Source organism: Zalophus californianus, chromosome 10 (genome assembly GCF_009762305.2).
Source record: "Zalophus californianus isolate mZalCal1 chromosome 10, mZalCal1.pri.v2, whole genome shotgun sequence".
Classification (NCBI taxonomy): domain Eukaryota; kingdom Metazoa; phylum Chordata; class Mammalia; order Carnivora; family Otariidae; genus Zalophus; species Zalophus californianus.
The window spans coordinates 66,138,162-66,162,745 of NC_045604.1; the positions used below are offsets into that span (position 1 = coordinate 66,138,162).

Sequence of the window (24,584 nt, forward strand, 5' to 3'; positions counted from 1 at the left end):
AGTCTCTGGTAGTGTATGTTCTTTAGCTTCCTCCCTCTCCTCCTCTGTTCTTGGCCCTTGATATTTTCATGTAATTTTACAATGAGTGTTTCAGTTTCAGAATTACTCTTAAAAATCCACACCCATATATCTGCTTGAATTTTGATTAGGATTGCACTGAAACTGGAGATTAGTTTGTAGATAATTGATTCCTTAATACTGAGTCAGCCAGTTGATGAAGGAATATGATATTCTTTGTTATTTTAATTAAAATTGTTAAATTTCATTTTCTAGTTGTTTTTTTGCTAGTAGTGAGAAATATAATGGAATTTTGTTTGACTTCATATCTAGCAACCTAGCTGATTTTACTTTTTCAATTATGAATTGTGTTGGATTTTAAGAAAATGTTTTATCAACATCTTTTGAGACACTTAAGTCTTTTCTCCTTTACTCTGTTAATGTGTTGAATTACAACGATTTATTTTCAAATGTTAAACTAACATTGCATTTCTAAGATAAGCCCAACTTTGTATTATCCTTTTTATGTTTCATTGCACTTGGCTTGCTGTGTGTGTGTGTGTGTGTGTGTGTGTGTGTTCAGATTCTTGGAGAGAAACTGGCCTGTGTGTGTGTGTGTGTGTGTGTGTGTGTGTGTGTGTGTGTGTGTGTGTGTTCAGATTCTTGGAGAGAAACTGGCCTGTAATTTTCCTACTGAAAATCCTGATCACATTCTGGTATTTTGGTTATGCTGGCCTCTTTTACTCTTCTCTGGAAGAGTTTGGGAAGATTGTTATTATTTCTTCCTTATATGCTTAGAAAATTTCACTTGTGAAACCACTGGGCCTGGAAGTTGCCAGTGAGACAGTTTTAATTTCTTTAGTGGAAAATCAGACTGTTTGGATTTTCCTTCTATGTGTCAGTTTTCTAAGTTCACCCATGTCATCTAATTTTTCAGTTACTACTATATTTATTTTTGCCTCTCCTTTCTTTTCATTTATCATGCTAGAGCTTTATCAGTTTTATTATTTTTTCAATGAATTAACCTTTGCTTTTTGAATTTTTCTATTGTAGATTTGTTTTCTGTTTCAGTAATTGCTGCTCTTAATATTTTCTTCCTTCTACTCTCATTGGTTTTCTTTTTCTTTCTTTTTAAAGATTTTATTTATTAGATCGAGCAGCAGCGGGGGTAAGGGCAGAAGGGGAAGCCGACTCTACTCTCTTAGGTTTTAAGTTGCTATTCTTTTTGTAACTTTTGGAGATAGATACTTAGAGCATTGATGTCTAGCCCTTCTTTTAAAATGTGTATTTAAGGCTATACGTTTTCCTCTAAGCAGCTTTAGCTACAGCTGATAAGTTTTGATATGTCATATTTTCACTGTTAATTTTGCTCAAAATACAGTGTGATTTCAAATTTCCATTGTGTTTTCTTTCTTCTTTTTCTTTCTTTCTTTCTTTTATCTATTACTTTAGAAGTTTGTTGTTCAATTTCCAAATACTTGGAGGGTTTTCTGGGTATATTTCTGTTACTGAGTTGCAGTGTAATTCCGTAACAGTCACTGTGTGATTTCAGTCCTTTGAAATTTGCTGTGAATTGTTGTATAAATATCAATTAGGTTAAAATCATTAACCTTGTTTAAATCTTTCACATCCTTCCTTTGTTATTTTCTCCCCTTGATCTGTCATTTCCTTAGAGAGGATTTGTTTATTTCTTTTAGTTTTCACTGATGACAAATATAAAGTTGTTATATCTTCCTGGTGATTAACTCTTTTATCATAATGGAATGATCCTTGTTGTCTCTAAGTAATGCTTTTTGAGTTAAATTTTTCTTAATTTGATATTAATAGAATGATTCTAGCTCTTTTTATTAGTATTTGCATTAAATATCTTATTTCATCCTTACAGTTTTAGCTTTCTTTAATCTTATGGTATGTTTACTGTTAAGTAGAATATAGGTTTTCCTTTTTTTTTTTTTTTTTTAAGTAAATTCTACCTCCAGCATGGGGCTTGAACTCATGACCCCAAGATCAAGAGTCACATTCTCTACCGTCTGAGCCAGCCAGGTCCCCCAGTTTTTGTTTTTTATTCTAGTCTGATAATCTCATCTTTTAATTGGAGTCAGTTGATATGTAATGGAATTATTTATTACTATTTGTTTTCTATTTGTCTTGCCCATTCTGTATTATGTGTCTCTCAATTCCTGGTAATGGAGTATTTTAAATTATTCTCTCCCTCATTTATTAATTTCTTAGTTTTACTTTTTGTTGTTTTCCCTGGAGATTGCCACATGTATTCTTGGTAAATTTGTATTTTGCCACTTCTGATTTACCTGACTTCTACCTTTTTTGGGTCATTGCTGTTATGTCTTTAGTTGTACATATATTTAAAACCTCAAAAACTACTGTCCCTATTCCTTCACATTCACAGACTTTACATTCACAGACTTCCCTTTGATAATATTTTCATTTTGACTTAAAAATTCCTTTTACTGTTTCATCAGGTCTGCTGATGATAAAATGTCTGCTTTTATTTGTCTGAAAATATATTTATTTTGAGGTCTTAAAATTTTTAAAAAATTGAGTTCTATGCATACCTGACTCAGTGGACTTTTACATTTGCATGTACTTGTGTAACCATTATGCAGACCAAGATAGGCACCCATTGCCTTCTCTGTGTGAATAAGCATCTCCATATTAACCATCTAGTCAACCAGCTGACTTTATCACTGTTGATTTATTTTGCCTGTTTTTGAATTTTATCTTAATGGAATTATATAAAAAAATACTCTTCTTTCTGGCTTATTTAGCTCAACATTATGCTTGTATGAGTCATCTTTGTATTAGTTCACAGTATTTCTTTGTATAAATATACCGCAAGTTATTTATTCATACTAATGTTGGTGGGTATTCAAGTTGTTTATAGTTTTTGGCTATGTTAATAATGTTGTTATGAACATTCTTGTACATGTCTTTTGGGAGACAGAGGCACTCATTTGTGTTTGATATAAACGTAGGAGGAATTGCTGGGTCATCGGGTAGGCCTTTTCAGCTTTGGTAGATAGTGCCAGATAATTTCCCAAGTGGTTACCAGTTTGCCAATTTTTACCAATATACCCACCAACAATGAAGTTCCCAGTTGCTTCACAACTCACCAACACTTGATTATTTTTTTTTAACTTTAGCCTTTTTTTTTTTTTTGGTGGGTGAGTAATACTGAATTATGATTTCACTTTACGTTTTCTGATAACTCTTTAACTTAAGCCCATTTTTATATCATTGTATATAACTTAGATTTTTTTTAAAAGATTTTATTTATTTGACACAGAGAGAGAGAGATCACAAGTAGGCAGGCAAGCAGAAGGAGAGGGAGAAGCAGGCTCCCTGCTGAGCACAGAGCCCAATGCAGGGCTCGATTCCAGGATGCTGGGACCATGACCTGAGCCAAAGACAGACGCTTAACTGACTGAGCCACCCAGGCACCCCGTGGTTTTTTTTTTTCTTGAAGGGCATATTCTCAGGTTGGGGGGTTGGGAGTGGGTGGGGAATTGAGAGTGGGTTGTCTGACTTATTGGTACATTCTGGATACAGGTCCTTTGCTGGAGATAGTGTGTGTGTGTGTGTGTGTGTGTGTGTGTGTGTGTGTGTGTGTGTAATAAATAAAATATTTCTACCTTTCTGTGGCTTCTATTGAAAAGAATTTCTTAGATTTAGTGAAGTCCAGTTAATTAAACTTTTCTTTATAATGAGTCCTTTTTTGTGTTCCTTTAAACAAGTTTTTTTTTTTAACCCCAAGGTCATGAAAATATTTTCTTGTGTTATATTCTATAATCTTTAAGCATATCATTATGCTTTATATTTTAGTCTATGATCCATCTGATACTGATTATTTTGTGTTTCTTGAGGTATGGGTCAAGGCTCATTTTCTTTGTGGGTTTTATACATTTATTTATGAGTGATGTTTGTGGATAAGCTTTTTATAGAATTCTGTTTTCTAATTTTGTTACTAGAATAGAAATACAATTGATTTTTTTATATTGATATTGTATTTAAGGATCTTGATATATTCACTTATTCTAGATTACATGTAAGTTCTTTGAATTTTTCATAACCTTATTTTCAAATAATGACAGATTTTTTTTTTCCTTTCCGAACTTTATGTCTTTTATTTCTTTCTCTTGTATTATGCAATGGAGAGGATCTTCCATAAAATGTTGAATTCAAGTGGTGAAAATAGAATTTTGTCTGGTTTGTGATTTCAGGAGGAAGTATTCAATATTTTACTAATGAGTTTGAAGTTTGCTGCAGCTTTTTTGTTTGTATTGTTACTCTTTTAGGTTAAGGTAGTTTTCCTTCTAGTCCTAGTCTTTTGAGAGTTTTTGCCTTGCTAAGGAGTTAACTTTTATCGAAAGCTTTTTCTATATATGTTTTGTTGAGATGATTTAACTTCTGTATTTGGTTACTGTGGGGATTATATTGGTTAGTTTTTAAAGGTACCAATACTACATTAGTGTATAAATCCAGTTGTTCCTGTGTATTTTAATATATATAGTTTGGTTTGATTTGCTTATATTTTGTTCAGCAGTTTTTTGTTTACGTGCAGGAGAAAGATTGGCCTTTAATTTACCTATCCTATTAATTTTTTTATATTCTGGAATGATATGCTTAGCTCATAAGACAATTTGGAAAGTGTTCTTGGTTTCTCAATTTTTTGAAAGTTTGTATAAGTTTAGTATTTCTTTGAAAACTAGTTAAGTCATCTAGGAGTGTGAGTTTTTTTGTTTTTTGTTTTGGTTGTCTATCTCTTTTGAGGTAAATTTTATATATGTCAAAATACACTAATTGTGATATGTATAATGTGAGTTTTGACAATTAGATTCACCCTTATTGAAGATATAGAACTTTTCCATCTCCCTAGGAAGTATTTCCTTCCCTGTTAGTTCCCTATAACTTCCATCAAGTGGCAACCACTCTTCTAAATTTTAACTGTGGATTAGTTTTGGGTTTTCGAAAATTTCATGTAAATGGAATCCTACCATATGTACTTTTTGGTATATGAATTCTTTTGCTCAGAATATGTCTGTGAGATCCATCCTTGTGATTGAATGTATGAATATTACCTTTTTGTTGCTGATTAGCATATTGTTTTATTAATGTATTACAGTTTATCCATTCTTTTTTTTTTTTAAAGATTTTATTTATTTGAGAGAGAGAGAATGAGAGAGAGCACGAGAGGGAAGAGGGTTAGAGGGAGAAGCAGACTCCCCGCTGAGCAGGGAGCCCGATGCGGGACTCGATCCCGGGACTCCAGGATCATGACCTGAGCTGAAGGCAGTCGCTTAACCAACTGAGCCACCCAGGCGCCCCAGTTTATCCATTCTTATGTTGATGAGCATTTGGGCTGTTTTTAGTTTTTGGGTATTAGGAATAAAGCTGATATGCATATTGTACAAGTATGTATGGAAATACATTTATATTTTCCTTGGAAAAATATCTACTACTGGCACTGCTTTGTTAATGGTAGGTGCATGTTCAAAAGAAACTGGCAAATTTTTTCTAATTGGGTTGTACCAATTTATATTCCTACCATGTTCCATGGTTCTCACCAATACTTTTTCATTGTTAGTCTAGTGAGTGTGTAATAGTACCTCATGGTATTAAATTGCATTGTTATTTGGATATGTGTTTTATGTCAACATAATAATGTGTTTTTGTGGCTTATTCACCATTCTTATATCTTCTTTGTGAAGTATGTGTTCAGATATTTTGCTCATTTTAAAAAATTGAGGTATTTGTATTTTCATTATTGAGTTGTAGGAATTCATTATATTTTATAAAAGTCCTTTGTCAGATACATGTTTTGTCAATTTTTTCTCACAGGCTGTGTGGCTTGCCTATTAATTTTCAAAAAGAAATGTTTCCTTACGAAGTTTAAGAAAAAAAATTTTTTTTAAAGATTTTATTTATTTGACAGAGAGAGACACAGCAAGAGCAGGAACACAAGCAGGGGGAGTGGGAGAGGGAGAAGCAGGCTTCCCGCTGAGTAGGGAGCCCGATGCGGGGCTCGATCCCAGGACCCTGCGATCATGACCTGAGCCAAAGGCAGACGCTTAATGACTGAGCCACCCAGGCGCCCCTGAAGTTTTAAATTTTGATGATATAATTGAAAATTTTTTCTCTTATGGTTGTTATTTTCTATGTTCTTTCTAAGCAATTCTTGTTCATATTCAGGTCACAAAGGTATTTATGTTTTTCCCATAAAAGCTTGATAGTTTTACCTTTTTTGTTTAGATTGGTGATCCATTTCAAATTAATTCATGTATAAAGTGAGCTAGGGATTGAGGTTCATTTATTTCCCAATGGATTTCCAGTTGTTTTAACACCATTTGTTGAAAAGGCTGTTTCCCATCTGTTGAATGACTTCAGCAGCTTTGTCAAAAAAATCAGTTGACCATGTAATCTTGATCTTTTTCTGCTCTTTCTATTCTATTTCATTGGTCTCTTTGTCTGTCTCTGTGCCATTCTCACACTATCTTGATTTTGATTCCTGTAGCTTTATACTATAAAGCTGAGAGCATGTAGTGAAGTCTGAGTGCAAGTCCTTCTACTGGGTTCTTCTATTACTAGTTTGCTGAGAATTTAAAAAATTTCACTAATGGGTGCTGAATTTTGTCATATGCTTTTGGGCATTTACTGAAATAATCATATAGATTTGCCCTTTTATTCTGGTAATAAGGTGAGTCATTTTGATTGACTTTTTAAGAATAGATTTGATTTTTTAGAGCATTTTTTGTTCATAGCAAAATTGAGTGGAAAGTACAGGGAGTTCCTATATACCCCCGCCCCGACTTGTGCTCAGCCTCTTCCACTGTTGACATCCTGCACTCTAGTGATATGTTTGCTATAGTCGGTGAATCTGCGCGGACACAACGTTATCAGCTGCAGTCTGTAGTTTACCTTAGGGGTTGCTCTTGGTGGTGCACATTGTATCGGTTTCAACCAATGTATAATGATACACATATCTACCCTTATAATATCACACAGAATTGTTTCACTGCCTTAAAAGTCCTCTGTACTCTGTTTATCATCCCACCTTTCCTTTGTCCTCTGGCAGTCACTTGTCTTTTTACTGTCCCCACAGTTTTGCCTTTTCCAGAATGTTGTATAGTTGGAATCATACAGGATGTAGCCTTTTCAGATTGCCTTCTTCCATGTGGTAATGTTCACTTAAGTTTCTCTTATGTCCTTTCATGGCTTTTGAAAGCTCGTTTCTTTTTAGCATTGAGTAATACACCATTGTCCGAACATGCCACTGGTTTTATTTATCCATTTACCTACTGATAGACATCTTGGTTGCTTCCAACTTTTGGCAATTATGAATTAAGCGGCCATAAGTACCCATGTGCAGGTTGTTGTGTGGACATAAATTTTCACTTCTTTTGGGCAAATACCAAGGAGCTCATGCTGGATGGAATGATAAGAGTATTGTTAAAGTTTTGTAAGAAATTGCTAAAATGTCTTACAACGTGGCTGGTACCATTTTGCATTTTACCAGCAATGAATGAGAGTTCCTGTCGCTCCACATCCTTATCAGCGTTTGGAGTTTTCAGTGTTTTAAATTTTGGCTGTTCTAATAGGCGTGTAGTTGTATCTCATGGTTGTTTTAACTTGCAGTTCCCTAGGTGATGTTGAGCGTCTTTTCATATGCTTTTTTGCCATCTGTGTATCTTCTTGGGTGAGATGTCGGTTAGGATCTTTGGCCCAGTTTTTTAATGGGGTGGTTTGTTTTCTTAATGTTGATTTTTAAGAGTTCTTTGTTTTGGATAACAGTCTGTTATCAGATGGGTCTTTTGCAAATATTTTCTCCCAGGTTTGTTTTCTCATTCTCTTGACTGTCATAGAGCAGAAGTTTTTAATTTTGGTGAAGTCTAGCTTATCAATTATTTCTTTCATGGATTATGCCTTTGGTAAATGACTGATTTTCAAATGTTACACTAATCTCTGGGATAAATTCCAGTTGGTCATGACTTACTATTCTTTTGAGATATTGCTCTATTCAGTAGTTCCTTAGTATTTTCTTAGCTATTTTCATATCTATAATTAATGGAGAATGTTGACCTATGATTTCTTTTTTACAATGTTGATGTCAATTTTTTACTTTAGTGTTATGCTGGACTTACGAAATGAACTGGTGGAGGGTTTGCCTTTTTTTTTTTAATATTTTGTGTATTTTTTTTTTTCCCCTTAAGTGTTGGATAGAATTTATCAGTAAAACCATCTGGACTTGGGGTTTTTTTGTGGAGCATATAATCCTACTAATTTAGTTTCTTGATGGTTACAGAACTATTCAGATTTTTGATTTTCTATTGTGTCAGTTTCAGTAAATTTTATTTTTCATGGAATTTGTTTATTTCATTTAAGTTTTCAAATGTAAGTTGCTCATAATACGCCTTTATTATTTTTTTTGATGTTTGTGGAATATGAGGTAATACTCCATCTTTCATTGCTGATATTTATGTTTTATTCCTCTCATTCTTTGTTAGTCAATGTTAGAGGTTGTTCAGTGTTATTAATTTTGAACAAAGCTACTTTAGGTCTGTGGATTGTCTGTATTTTTGTCACTTTTTTAAAATAAGATTTATTTATTTGAGAGTGCACACAAGCAGGGAGGGGGCAGAGGAGGAGGGAGAGGGAGAAGGAAAGGGAGAGAATCTCAAGCAGACTCTGTGCTGAGTGTGGACCCCAACGTGGGGCTCGATCTTACAACCCTGAGATCATGACCTGAGCCAAAAACCAAGAGTCCGATGCTTAACTGACTGAGCCCCACCGAGGTGCTCCTATTTTTGTCACTTTTTAACATAAAAATTTTTTTGTTATTTCTTTTCTAATACTTTCTTTGGATTTGATTTTCTCATCTTCTTTCTAGCTTCTCAGGGTAGAAACTTAAACTTAGATCTTTGATTTTTTTCCATTCCAATTTAAGCATTAAAACTATAAATTTCCCTCTGAGCAGGATTAGGTGTATCCCACACATTTTGATGTTATATTTTCACTATCATTCATATCAAAATACTATCTTTCTCTTTGATATCTTTGATTGATGAGTTATTAAGTATAGCATTTACTTTTAATAATTTTGGGACTGGATGAGTTATCTTGTTGTTATTGATGTCCAAATTATGTTTGTTATGGTCAGACATCATACTCTGAGGTTTCAGTACTTTTGAGGTTTATTAAAATCTATATTATGGTCAAAATATGACTTATTGTTATGAACACTCCATGTGTACTTGAAAATAATTTTTATTCTATGTTTGTTGCTTGTATTCTTTTATAAATGTCAGATCAAGATGGTTGATGCTGTCAATAAAATCTTCCATACTTTGGTGAGTTTTGTTTAGTTCATTTGAGAAAGGAGTATTATAGAATCTTCAAATATAATTGTCGGTATGTCTATTCCTCCTCTTCATGCATTTTGAAACTTATAAAAGGGGCATACGATTTCTCAATTTTTATATATTTCTGATACATCAACTTTTTTATCATTATGGAATGTTTCCTTTTTTGTAAGGTAATACGTCTGTTTGGTAGTCTAGTTTGTCTCATATTAATATGGTCAGCTTTCTTAAGGGTTGAACTTTTTCTTTTTGCATTTGTGTGTAAAGTGAATCTCCTGGGGCACCTGGGTGGTTCAGTCGGTTGAGCGTCTGACTCTTGATTTCAGCTCAGGTCATGATCCTCAGGGTCTTGGGATCGAGCCCTGCACTGGGCTCCCCACTCAGCGGGGAGTTTGCTTGTCTCCCTCTCCCTATCCCCCTGCTCTCTCTCTCTCTCTCTAAATAAATAAATCTTTAAAAAAAATAAAGTGAATCTCTTGTGGATGGCATGTAGTTAGGTTTTGCATTTTTTATACATTCTGGTAATCTATGCATTTTAATCGGGCTATTTAGACCATGGGTCAACAGATTTTTTTCTGTGAACTGCCAGACAGTAAATATTTTAGATTTCACAGTCCATATGGTTTGTGTGGCAAATACTCTACTCTGTCATTGTAGTGTGAACATAGCCGTAGACAATCTGTAAATGAATGGATTTGGCTGGATTCAAATAAAACTTTATTTATAAAACAGGTGTTGGGCTATATTTGACTTATAGGCCATGGTTTGCTGAAGCCCAGTTTAGGCCATTTTAGTGAAAATTTATAAATATAATTATATATAGGTATGTCATTTTTTTGTTTTGTTTTCTGTTTGCCTCATTCTTGTTCTTCTCTTGCTCTCTTTCTGCCTTTTTGGGGGGTTATTTGAATATTTTTTAATGTTCTCTTTTGATTTCTGTATTGACTTCTTTGCCAGATATCTTTGCATTATTTTCATAATAGTTGTTCTTGAATATGGATCCTTTTTTTCCCCACTCCAAGAATTTAGCATTTTTTAAGTGTCACAACATTCTTAATTCATTACAGAAACATCAGTATCAGTCCATTTTCTTCTTGTTGATAATTTTGCTCTTTCTTCTACCTTTCTGCTACTGCGTAAATTAGAGGGTGGAATCACATAAATTGCCCAGAATTAGGGTCAAACAAAAATGAACTGGAATGACACCCCACACACACACATAATTTTTGCCAAAAAGCCTGTATCAGTTGGGTATAAGGATTAAAAAGGAAGGAGTTAGAACCTCAGTTCGCGAATATATTATTATATATCTAAAAATATATCTAAAAGTCCCAAGATAATGCTAAAAGCTACTATAAATTAAATAATTCCATAGTAATTATACATATACACAAGTCATGAACTTTTATATGTATAAACAATGTCAGTTGGAAGATAATGGAAGAGAAAAACACATTTGTAATTGCTACATCATTGAAGTGTTAATTATTTCTAAATTAACAGATTAAATAATTCCAATACATATGGTAATTACTAGGTTGATTTTTAAGTTTATACAGGAAAATAATTAAGAATCAACAGAAAAACACTCGAAAAATGGCACAGTGACAGACCTACTGTATATTAAAACATATTATAAAGCCTTAAGAAATACACATGAATAAGAAGTCCAGAAATGGGCTTACATACACATAGTAATTTAATGTCTGCTAAAGGCAGCATCTCCAATTAGTGCAAAAGAGACGTTTTAATACATGATCTTGAGACAATAGGATAGTGAGTTGGAAGGATCCATTTGTGGATCCAATTAAAATTCAATTATATATCACAACAAACTACAAATGGATCAGCTGTTCAAGTGTAAAAAATAAGACAAATACAACACAAGTGTCCAAAACATGTTGAACAAACTATGGTATAGCCACACAGTGGAACACCATACAGGTGCAATGAAGAAGGAGTTCACTGGACCTCTGTGGAGAGATCGCCAGGATATATTGTAAAGTGAATAAATTAGGCTGCAGGATAGTGTGTGTGTGTGTGTGTGTGTGTGTGTGTGTGTGTGTGTGTGTGTGTGTGTGTGTATGTGTATGTATGTGGTATGCTGTTTTTTGTTAAGAGGTAGAAATTGTACGATTCATACTTGTATTTGCATAAAGTAACATTTTACAGGGACAAGGAGGATGGGGCACAGGTAGATGCTCACAGGAGTGGGAGTGACCCTTCTAAGTAGAAACATTTTTGTTTTGATTTTTCAAGCATTCGCTATTTATTGAATAATTCTTTTTGAACTTATTCTCTATTTTAAAAAATCACTAGAAATTCTTCCAGGTTGAGATGAATTAATCTGCAAGTTCTTTGAGTAACTTAAGGAAGAAAGAAGTACTTCTAAATGTAAACTTCCCCAGATAGAAAAAGAGGTACCATTGCCCAGCCCATTTGATGAGGCTAGAATAACCTTGTTTTCTAAAACCTGACTGTGTTGAGTTGAAGGACGGCACCATAGGAGAGAATGCATGTGATTTGATTTTATTACAAAAGTCAGAATAATGCTTATCTCTGAAGAGAAGGTAGAAGCACGTGGGCAGATTCTGGGTTACTGCGATGTTCTCTTTCTTGATCTCCGTTTTACTTATATGTTCACTTTAAAATTGTGTTTAACTCTACATTTGTTTTGTCTTCTTTCTGTATGTCATAATCACAAATGTTATAAAGTAATTTGTAAAAAGCTGTAATAATCGATCTAACAAATGAGCTTTAAAATATATACAGTAACAACTGATAAAATTTCCATAGGGGAATACAAAAACTCAGAACAGTTTAAAATAGAGCTTTTAACTCTCCCTTCTCAGAAACTGGCAAGTCAAGCAGATAAAAAAAAATCAAGACTTAGAAATTTTTATTTTTTGAAGGTGGAACTTTTAATGGCATATCTATTCCGTTCTGTGTTAAAACGATTGGTAGAGTAAAGCAGTGATTTTAAAAAATGGTAACAACTGGTTTCTCCCAAACTAGTTTCACGAAGGGATTAGAGGCAGTCAAATTGGTATCTAGTAGGGAACCACTTACTTTTGTTTAAGCTATTCTGTTGGGATTTATGTTCTGCAACTAGCACAGCAGTTCTAGCCAGCGTTGGAATAGATCATTCACATGATCAGGCTCACTGCAAATAAAACTTCTGTTTAAAAAAAGTCATGCCACAGAGAAGATCGGAGAGGGTGTGCCACAGTGGAAGGTTCGACAGATTAAGGGACCCCTGGACAAAGTGGCTTTCTTCATTTAAAGTGCTGTCTATCATCTCTTATTCCAAATCTAGAAAATAACTACTGGGTAAGAGGTACTGAATGTATGTAGGAATTTAAATCATTGTTAGGAATTTAATTTTCCATCCCTTTGGAAAACCTGAAGTCCGAGCCTTCTGGTTCTCACTTGGTTTTGCTCAGTGGAGATGTTCCAGTTGGGGAGGGGGGGAGAGTTTGGAGGTTGGTTGGAGCGCAGGCACTAGTCTACACGAAAGTCCTTATTAGGAAATTGAAAGGGCTCACCGTCCAGTCAGCAGTAAGGATCAGTCCACCGAAGAGGCCGCATGTAGCCAGGGTTGGGAGTTTTCCTGTGTAAGAGAGCTCTGTTTAATCCAGAAAAGATCACCTTAAATAGTATATACAGGGTTTGGCCTGGTCTCGTCTTTTGGGCCCCACAGCACACTGGCCATGATCCGAGCTCTTCAGTCTTATCTAAACTCAAAAGAATAAAAGGAGTTCCCACCACAGTCCTCACCTTAACCCAACCAGCCTTATAAAAAAACAAAAACAACAAAAACCAGGCTGCAGTAGGCCACATTTTTGTGGTGCTGATCAGTACCTGAGATTCTAACCCACAATCTCTGATTCCACAGTGGCCTTTCCTCAGAGAATTTGAAGAAGCAGTTGTCACCCCAGTCCGTTTTCTAGGAGTGACAGCCAGCCAGTGGGGGATAGCATTCTCCATGATTCAGTCCAGGAGGCCGGCGGTATGGCCTCCCTTTATTTTGTAGCTGACATGTTGAACTTCAGGACCACGGGAGTCTGCAGACACAGGGAAGGCTCCCTCTGCTGGGCCCTGTGTGTAAGCACCAGCTGCGAGTGTTGTGCTGGAAGGGACGCTGGAAACTAGTGGTAGCTCCTTACATCCAGGCTTACAGGCCTTGGCTGCACTTGAGAGTGTCTTTCCACCTCCCATCGCCTGGTGGCTGAGAGCCATTGAACTAGTGCTCACATAGGGGGATAGAGGAGGGTCCGCAGCCTACATAGGAATCATAATGAGGCCATCCGAGACCAGGCCTTGATTGGTCCAGAAATTCCAGGCTCCAGAGGGAAGACCCCCATACAGTCATCCCCACTACCCAACAGAGGAGCAGTTTTCAAGCGGGCCCCGAACTCCCCACTGGCATCCGCATGGGTGTGAATGCAGAGCTTGTCAGAAATGGTTTTCATGGCCCGAACAACCAGGGAGAAACACAGGAATTTTGTTGATGATGTCTTTTGAATGTTTAGACGGTTTGGCCACTGTCTCTGGATATCAAAGTTTTTTAGGCAGACTTATTTTCTTAGCAAACTGTACTCTATGAGGCAGCTTTGGTCTATCCAGGAAAGGCTCAAACAGTCCGTTTTGTTGATGTCCTCATTATGGAGGCTGAACAGTTCATCTGCGGGGGTGCAAAATGGGGTCTGCTTTAGTAAGCAGCACCACCAGGCATAAAAGGATGGCTAGGGCCCACCACACTTTGGGATCTGGATCCTGGATTTACTGAAACTGTGGAGACCCTGAGCTTACAGTTGCCATGTCCAGTCGTAGTACCTGCTTCCTATAAACCCAGTCGGCCACTGTTGCCACTGGGATAAGATGTAAAATATTTTAATGACATGGTTATCATGAACCTAATAGATATGAATTCTATATTCAGTAGAGAATACACATTCTTTTCTAGCACATACAGATCATTCTTAAAATTTACCTTGTTCTTTGGGTGCCTGGGTGGCTCAGTCAGTTAAGCGTCTGCTTTCCGCTCGGGTCATGATCCCAGGGTCCTGGGATCTAGCCCTGTGTCAGGCTTCCTGCTCAGCGGGGAGCCTGCTTCTCCCTCTCTTCCACTTGTGTTCTCTTTCTCTCAAGTAAATAAATAAAATCTTTAAAAAAATTTACCTTGTTCTAGTCCAGAAGGTGTGCCTCAGTAACTTCTAAAAATTATCATTATTATGCAGACCATTATCTCTGACCTTAATGAAATACAATCAGAAATTGGGGTGCCTGGGTGGCTCAGTGAGTTAAGCATCTGACTCTTGGTTTCAGCTCAGGTTATGCTCTCAGAGTCAGGAGATCAAGCTTGTGTTAGGCTCCAGGCTCAGCGGGGAGTCTGCTTGAGATTCTCTCTCCCTCTTTTCCTGCCCCTGCTTGCTCGCTCCCTCTCTTTCAAATAGATAAATAAAACCTTTTTTAAGAAAGGAATTAATATCAGTCACCTAAAAATGACCTGTATGTTTATACATTTAAAAGTATAGATCATAAGGGAAATTATAAAATAATTAGATAGGAATGAAAATGCTGCACTTCAGAATTTGTTAGATATACTTAGAGACTTATAGCTTATAATTAATTTAGCAGGAAACAAACTTTGGTAAGTGCTGTGGGCTGAATTGTGGCTCTTTCCCCAAGCCCTCAAAAACATTCGTATGTTGAAGTTGTAACCTCTAGTACCTCAGAATATGACCCTATTTGGAAATAGAGTTTTTGTTTGTTTGTTTTTTTTTTTAGAGTTGACATTTTTATTTTTATTTTTTAAAGATTTTTTATTTATTTATTAGAGAGAGAGAGATTGCGAGAGAGGGAACACAAGCAGGGGGAGTGGGAGAGGGAGAAGCAGGCTTCCCGCTGAGCAGGGAGCCCGATGTGGGACTCGCTCCCAGGACCCTGGGATCATGACCTGAGCCGAAGGCAGACGCTTAACGACTGAGCCACTCAGGCGCCCCGGAAATAGAGTTTTTGTAGAGGTAACAAAGTTAAAATGAGGTCATTGGTGTGGGCCCTACTGTATTATCATGGGTATCCTTATAAGAAGGGGAAATTTGGACACAGAGAAGATGATTTGAAGACACAGGGAGAAGATGAGCATGTTAAGCCAAGGAAAGAGGCCTGGAATAGATCCTTCCTTCATGACACTCCGAAGTAACCAACCCTTAATCTTGGACTTCTAAGTCTCCAGAACTGTAAGAGAAAATATAACTCTGTTGGTTAAGCTCCCTGATCTATGATACCTTGTTATGGCGCCCTAGCAAACTAATACAGTAATTAATGACCCAAATTTTAATTCGGGAAGTTGGAAAAAGAACCACAAAGTAAACAAGAAGGAGAGAACTAATAAAAGTAAGGTTGGAAATTTGTTAAATAGTATTATCAAAACCAAAATGGGTTCTTTAAAAAAATTAATATATTTAAAAATTGTTGGGTCATGGCTCATGATTATTTCAATTTCAGAAGCGTTAAATTTAATACATATTTATTATAAAAACTCTAAAAATAAGAAAGGGAATGTCTTTAATTTGATGAGAGATACGGGCCAAAACCTAAAACAAACTTTTAATGGAAAAACTTCAGATGCATGTCATTTAAGATCAGGAACAAGACAAACATGGTTAACACTGTTAGAGCATTTCATGTTACTGGAGTTCCTGGCCAGTATGTTAAGAAAATAAATAGAAATGAGTTAATAGGATTGGAAGGGAAGAGAGAAATCTGATCACCTACATATTAAAATCTACAGAGGCAATAGATAAAATTAGATGTATTAATAAGATAATTTAGTATTTCTCAAATAAAAGATCATTTTACAAAAATCAGAATTCCTCTAGACACAAAATAATCAGCTAGAAGAGATGATGGTATAAGATACCATTTGCAATAATAAAAATAATCAAGTAGCTAGATTTAACCTGACAAATAATGGCCAAGATTTACATGGAGGAAAATTTAAAACTGTTAGAGTATATGATAAAAAGACCTGAAAAACAGATACACCATAATCAAACATGGTATAATGTATTTGTAAATATGTCAGTTCTCTCTAGATTAATCTATAAATTCTATGAAATGCCAATTAAGATCCTATAGAATATTTTGAGAAATTTGACACAGTGAATAATTTGCATGGAACTTCTGATTCTGATTATGACACACTTGTTTATGTCACACCACCTCTTCTGCTGAAAACAACTAGAAAACCTTGATTAAAAAACAAATTTATTTGAAAGTGTAGAGCTATAAAATCAGTAAGGACTCAGGGGCCCTGAATCAGAGAAGTAGGTCTGTTGAGATGTGCATCTCCAGCATTTAGCTCTACCTTTCAAATGGAGGCAGTTGTCTGGGGGCAGAGAAGTTAAAGAAAACTTTCAGAAATCTCACAGGTTGGGGAAAACAAAAATTAGAAAGTAGAGCTCAATAAAGAGGAGAGCTCTGTTAAATATTCTTGGTGTTTAATTGGGGCCCCTGAAGGGTTACACCCCTTAGGTAGGAGGACAAATGGAAATAGGCCAGCCCTCACAGGATGGAAACTCGGTTGTAATCAAATCAATCCCAGATTGTATTAAGGTGATCTGACCCTAGGGTAGAAATAAAACATACAGTGGCTTAAATTAAAACTTGATAGGTTTCATAGCAACCACATAAAACTGAAGAGAGGATTAATGGACTGGAAACTAGGTCAGTAGAAAATATCTAGGCTGAAGTAGGGAGAGAAAAAGTGGATGGAAAATTAAAAAATAAATTAGGATTCCTATTAGGCAAAGTGAAAAAAATTAACATGTATATATTTATAGTTCCAGAAAGGAGACAAGAGAGAAAATGGGACAAAAACAGTATCTGAAGAGATGATCTATGAGAGCTTTTCAAAGCTAACTAAGAACAGAAATCCACACATAGATTCAAGAGTTCCTATGACTCCATGACAGGATAAATGCATCAAGGCACATAATACGTCCAGGCATATGGTAGTTAAACTTCTGAAAACCAAAGATAGAAGGTTTTAATAACAGCTAGAGGAAAAAGGGACATGTAACTTCCAAAAAGCAATGAGAAGACAATTCACTTGACAAGGGAAATGATGGAAATTAAAGATAATGGAAAATGTTAAAACTGCTCAAAGAAGCAAACATGTTAACTTATGATTCTATACCCAGCAAAAATATTTGTTTTTAAATGAAAGCAAAACTATAAAGTATTGTTGAGAGCAATTAAAGAAGACAGAGACATTCTGTATTCACAGGTTGGAAGACTCCGTACTGTTAAGATGGCAGTTCTCCCCAAATTAATGCAATCTCTTTCGAAACCCAAGCTACCTTGACAGGCTGATTTTAAAACTTACGTAGAAATTCACGGGACCCAGAATTACTGATTCGGAAAAGGGACAAAATGGGAGAATTCACATTTCTTGATTTTAGAACTTAATACAAAAAGTACTGGTAATCAAGGCTGTGTGGTCCTGGCTTAAGGATCACATATAGATTAATGGGATACAATTCAAAGCCCAGAAATAAACCCATATGTCTATGGTCTGTTGAGTTTTTTTTTTTTTAAGATTTTATTTATTTGAGAGCGTGAGAATGAGCGGGGTGAGGGGGCAGAGGCAGAAGGACAAGCAGACTCCCTGCTGAGAGAGGAATCCAATGTGGGGCTCCATCCTAGGACCTTGAGATCGTGACCTGAGCCAAAGTCAGTTGCCCAACCAACCGAGCCACCTAGATGCCCTGACTTTTTTTTTTTTTAACTTTTATTTATTAAGTAATCTCTACCCCCAACGTGGGGTTCAAACTCACGACCCCAAGATAGTGAGTTGCATGTTCCACCAACTGAACCAGGCAGGCACCCCTGGTCAGTTGATTTTTGACAAGGGTGCCAAGAATATTCAAGGGGATAAAAAAAAATAATCTTTTCAGCAAATGGTACAGGAGCAACTGGATATCCACATGCAGAAGAATGAAGTTGGACCCCACCTTACACCATATATAAAAGTAATTCAAAATAGAGAATAGAACTAAAGAGCTAAGAGCTAAAACTGTGGAACTCTTAGAGGAAACATAGGTATAAGTTTTTGTGACCTTGGTTGGGCAATGGTTTCTTAAGTATACACCAAAACCACAGGTGCCAAAGAAAAAAATCAATAGATTTCATCAAAATTTAAAACTTTTGTGCTTCTAAACACTATTGGGAAAGTGAAAACACAGTCCATAGAATGGGAGAAAGTATTTTCAAATTATGTATCTGAAAACAGTCTAGTTTCCAAGAACCTATAAAGAACATTTACAACTCAGCAGTAAAAATGCAAATAACCTAACTAAACATTGACTAATGATTTTGATAGATGTATTTCCAATGAGATATATGAATGACCAATAAGCACATGAAAAGATGCCCGACATCATTAGTCATTTGGGAAACATAAGTCAAAACCACAAGATACCACTTATCACCCAGCAAGATGGTTGTAATTAAAAAGACAGTAACAAGCGTTGGTGAGGATGTGGAAAGACTGGAACTCTTGTACCTTGCTGGCAGGAATGTAAAGTGTACAACTACTTTAGAAAACACCCATTCAATCCAGCAATTCTATTCCTAGATCTATACCCAAGAGAACTGAAAACAAACATACACACAAAACCCTGTATGTCAATGTACATAGGAGCCTTAATCATAATAGCCAAAAAAATGGGAACAATCCACATGTCTCTCAGCTGAGGAGTGTGAACACATGTGGTCTGTCCATCCACTGGGATATTATTCAGCCACAAGGAAGGAGATACTCATATCTGCTACAGTGTGGGTAAACCCTAAAATCATGCTAAGTAAAATTAATCAGATATAAACAGATACTGTCTGGTTCCATTTATATGAAATATCTGGAATAGGCAAATCCATAGAGACTGAAAGTAGATTAGTGGTTTTCAGGGCTGATGGGAGTGGGGTGTGGGGCACGCTTGCTTCTGGCTATGGGGTGTTTTGGGGAGAGTGATGAAAATATTCTGGCATTAGATAGTGATGATTGTACAACTTTGTGAATATACTGAAAACCAATGAATTGTACACTTTGAAAGGGTGAATTTTATGGTATATGATTTATATCTTAATTTTTTTTCAAATGAAGACAAAGACCTTTTTAGGCAAAGAGAAAACTGAAGAGAATCTGTCCTCATAGACTTAAACTAAGGGAAATACTAAAGGGAATCTTCTGGTGGAAGGAAAGCGATCCTAAATAAAGCATGGAGATGTAGGAAGGGATGGAGAGCTTCAGAAAGGGTAAATGTGGCTTTTGATGACAGGATAAAACAGTTACCGTAATGCTCATCTGTACATTTAGGTTACATGACCACAATGGCACAGTGGATAGGAGGTGGGGAAATAGATTTAATGTGTTTGAAGATCTAATCATTGTCTAGGAGGTGGTAAGAATACTAATTTGATACTGTAAATGGTAATCTTTAGGACAGCCAATGAAAGGAAAATATTAGCACGTATAATGAGTTATAGAGGTGGAAAATAAATGATGGGAAATACAACGGAATAGTGAGCAGATAGGTTAAATCAAAATTTTAATATGCCCAAAAGTTTAAGCAGTTATATAAGATATAAACAGCTTAAATAATCCAAGTAAAAGGTTGTTCACTTAGATAAAGAAACAAAAGTCAGGAATATCTGATTAGAAGGGATATGTCTTCAATATAAGAATATAAAAAAGTTACAAATTAAATGTAGAAAATGAATTTACTGTGCAAACAGTAAATTGAAGTAACATGGCTTTTCTAAAATCAGGCAAAGTAGACTTTAAGTCCAGAAATATTTCTCCATCTAACCGTGTATAAAGAAATGTTACATGCTAACATCATACCTCAGGAAAATAGACAGGTATACCCATTGAGCTGTTTTTACTCATAACACTTCTGACCCCAGTGTATGGTTTTTCTTTTTCTCATACTGACCAATTCTCCAACTCTCTGGACACGACCTGGGTGTCCAACAATTTGATTCGGACACTGCCTACCTGGAGTTAGCAGGAGATCCCATAAGTTAAAAGGCTCAGTCCCACAAGATGCCATTAGCAAGTCCTGGGGCACCAGGTATTTCTGACCAACCAGCTGTAAATTAGGGGTTTCTGCCAGTCTCTTCTCAAGTTTTGCAATTTGTTAGAAGGACTCACAGAACTCAGGAACTTAGTGTCACTGGTTTAGTATAAAGGATACAGGAACAGCTAAGTGGAAGAGCTGCATAGGGCTGGGCGTGGAGGAGGGGGTGGTGCTTCATGCCCTGGCTCTGTGCCACTCTCCTAGCACCTTGATGTGCTCAGCAACCCGGAAGCTCCCAGGACCCCTTCATTTAGGGGTTTTTGTGGAGATTCTCTAATGTAGGCATGATTGATGAAATCACTGGCCATTAACAACTCAACCTCCTGCACCTGTCCCCTTCTCTGGAGGTTGGGGGTGGGGCTAAGAGTAATAAGCTGCTATTCAAATCCTAGTCTTCCTGGTCACCAGCCCCCATACTGAAGCCAACGAGGCCCCCATGAACATACAGAAGACAGTCTTCTCTCTCCACAAATCCCAAAGGTTTTAGGAACAGTGTGCCAGGAACTAAGGACAAAGACCAATTTTTAATTTTATTATATCACATCCATCCTAGCTTTTTATTGCCTAATTGCTTTTATGGATACAGAGCAACAATGGACAGAAGTAAAAGGATATACATAGGAACCTCTTAGTAGGGATTTTAGCACACTGATTTAATATCTGATAGAACAAGTAGACAACAGTAAGGAGTAAAAGATGTGAACAGTTACAAACTCAGTTGATGTAGAACACCATATTCAACAACTGATGAGTCCTCCTTTCTTGTCTAGTATGTGTGGAGCATTTAGCATTTACTAATGCAGAGAAGTGCAATTAATTTTTTTGCATAGGGACTTTATATCCTATGACCATTGTAAATCCACTTACTAGGGTTGGCTTCCTGTTAGATTATTCACCTTTTATGCTGCCTAGTCTTTATTTCCCATCCCTTCCAGCTCTCCAGTTACCAAAGGGCAAAATCAATCTCCGGAGTTCAGGGTGAAAGCCAGCTGTGCTTGCTTATCCTCTAGGATTCTTAGATGTGCTTAGTTTTGAGGCTGTGCCAGTTTCTTTCATCCCATCTCTGAAATGTGTTTAAAAGGTTGTTTTGATAGTTTCTCACATTTATGATGTTTAGGAAGCTCATTCGACGTATGTAATCTTCCATACCACCAGAAATAGACTCAGAGTATGTGGGTCCAGGTAGCTGAATTAGTTTCCAGTGCACCTTAGGAACTCATTTGCTAGTGGGACGGAGAGTGATGAGATATGGGCCTCCCAACTGATTGCTAGTGGACAAGTCTTGAGTCTTAATTCACCTGAATTTGTCGTTTGGACAGAAGTGGAGGGGAATTACTCACCTTTGTTTTTCAACACTTGCCTCTTGACTCTGAGAGAGATGGTAGAGCCTTTCTTGCTTTTGGGGTAGAGTATTTCCATTTCCATTCACTCTTAACTTCTGAGCCCTAGGAAGACTCAAGAGCAGAGTGAATTTGCCCACACATTCATTTCTTTTGATACAGTTCCTCCAGATACTTTGAAATGACTAATGCATTATATTTAAGGCCAACATTAATGGATACGTGTTTTCAGAGAAATCAGAGGTCCTCCCTGCTGAACAAAATGTATTTCCTTATCACCTGTTGCTTCTTTAAAATCATTGCAGGGGTGCCTGGGTGGCTCAGTCGGTTAAGCATCTGACTCTTGATTTTGGCTCAGGTCATGATCTCAGAGTCGTGAGATTGAGCCCCACTTCAGGCTCCATGCTCAATGCAGTCTGCTTGAGATTCTCCCTCTCCCTCTGCTCCTTCTCTCTCTCTCTCCCTCCCTCCCTCTGTCTTAAATAAATAAATAAATAAATAAATAAATAAATAAATAAATAAATAAATAAATAAAATCTTAAATCATTCCATATTTGGAAGTCAGTGAAATAATTGATGGCAGGATGCAATCCATAAAGAAACTGAATGGGAGAATGAAATCAGTAGATGGAATGTGTTTATAAAAATGGGCGTAAAAATGTAAGATACTTCTATCTTTCTAATGGGGAAGGTAAGAACCCCTGTACAACTGCTTTATAACACATATACTTCTGACTTTTAAATTTCTTATATCTACACTTAATGTTTGTCTTCTCCAGTGGACTACAAGTGAAGGCAAGGATTGAATTTCTTTATTCATTATACTAAGTAGTTAGCACAGTGCTTTTTAAACATAGGAATTTTCCCTATTAGATTAAAAGCAGAAAAATGAGGTTCTTTTTTCTTTCGTGCTCTCTGTTGTGACTAATGAAAATAATACTTACTAATCATGTACTGTAATCCAAATATGTTCCATGCCCTTGGTTAGAGTCATCGTCTAATTAGCAAGAGGGAAAGGTACATAACCTTGAGATCTACTTCTAAAATTTTTGGGCTTTTCTTTCTAATGTAATTTCTATTCATAGTAAAATTAGGATAGTTTTGTCAACATTAATATCTAACTGGCTTTTCTTACCAAATAGTTCCAAGTCTTCTCCCCGTGTGTTGAAATGTTTCTTGGCAAACCTGATTTCTCACGGCTCCACAGAAGTCCATAACGTGGCTGTTCTGTAATTGACTCAACAGTAACATTAAGCTAGAATGTGTGCTCTGTGAATATAAGGATATTCATTTCTCTGCAGTACCAAGGCACCTACTACAGGGTCTAGGACATACTAGGCATTCAATATGTATTTGTAAAATGAATGAATGAATGTTTAGGTGGTTCTATTTTTTCTGTATTATAAAGAATACTCTCCAAAGTGTTTGCACATAATGCTTTCACTGCATTTCAAATGATTTCTTCTAAGTAATTTGTTCCGGATTAATTTCTAGAAGAGGATCTTGCTGGTTGAAAGGGTATGGACAAAGTTACAGGATTTCAGAGTAGTTTTCTTTTCTCTATGAAATAAGGTTATCTGTGGCTTTCTATTTTTTAATACTTTGATTTTGTAAATTTTCTCTAATTATATTTTATTAGAATCAAAGAAGTGTTTTTTAAATTTTAATTGAAGTGCATTTCTTTCAATTCAGGGAGGAGGTAGGGATCTTGTTAAATGGAATATAGAGTTTCTGGTGGTGGTGGTTGGAAGGTCACTTGAATGTGAGTGATGGGCTGTGCTATGCTAAGGAACTTTATTCTACAGGATTGGGAGAAGACCAGAGGGCTGTAAGCGGAGGCGTGAAAGAATTGGAACAATCAAAAGGATAGTACCAGTAATAGTGTTGAGAAAGGAGTGGAGAGAGGAGACCAGAGGCGCTGAGAGCCTGGATTTCTCACTCTCCAGCCCCATGTCTAATTCACCACCAACTTTTATATCCTAAGTATTCCTTGAATTTCTTCCTCTCTTCCCCAATTGGGTCCTCAGTGTGTTTAACCTCAGCTTTTTGTTTCTTTCCCTGCCTCAGAGCTACTCTACATAGAGCTGCTAAAGTGATCTAACTAAAACCAGCTCTGAAGGATGGTTTCCTATTATTCATATTTCAAGGTTCTAGTTGATTAACACAACATGTGAGCTCCTCCCTTATTGGGATCCTTCAGCCTCACTTCCTGCTACTCCCTGCTAGGAGGAAAATCTTTCCTTGTCCCTGAACATACGCACCCCTCTCCCCCACACAAGTATTTCTGGCTTCTGAGCCTTGCTCATCTGCACCCGCTTCCCAGAGTTCCCTCCTGCAGTCAAACCCCCCAGTCCCTTTTTCTGAGGTGCATTGTGTAAGACCTCAGGTGTCAGTTACCTCTTCTAAGACACTTTAACAGATATATTCACATATTATATACCTCCCTCCCCCACTTTCACCTTTTGGGTCAGGAATCTGTCTTCTGTGCTTTTTATAGGGTCTTGTTTTCACTTCCAAATTGTCCATACAGTTGTCCTGTAATTGTATGTTCCCCACATTGGACTGTGAGATTTTTGAGGGCAAGTGCTCTTTTATTTTTGTATTTTCAGCAGTTAGCATAAAGTCTGGCATACAGTCAGGTGGTGAAAAAGGTTCCTAGTATCATTTTCTAGATGAAATAATGAGGGTTTGAAACAGGCGGTGGTAGTGGGGGAGAAGGTGGGTGGGAG

At 36.5% G+C, this 24,584-nt stretch overlaps 1 protein-coding gene across 8 annotated transcripts in view; it reads left to right on the plus strand.

Annotated features, from left to right (window-relative positions):
• The window catches only part of CDC42BPA (CDC42 binding protein kinase alpha), a 350,869-nt gene that overhangs the window by 74,828 nt on the left and 251,457 nt on the right, over positions 1–24,584 (plus strand). The window lies entirely within an intron of this gene.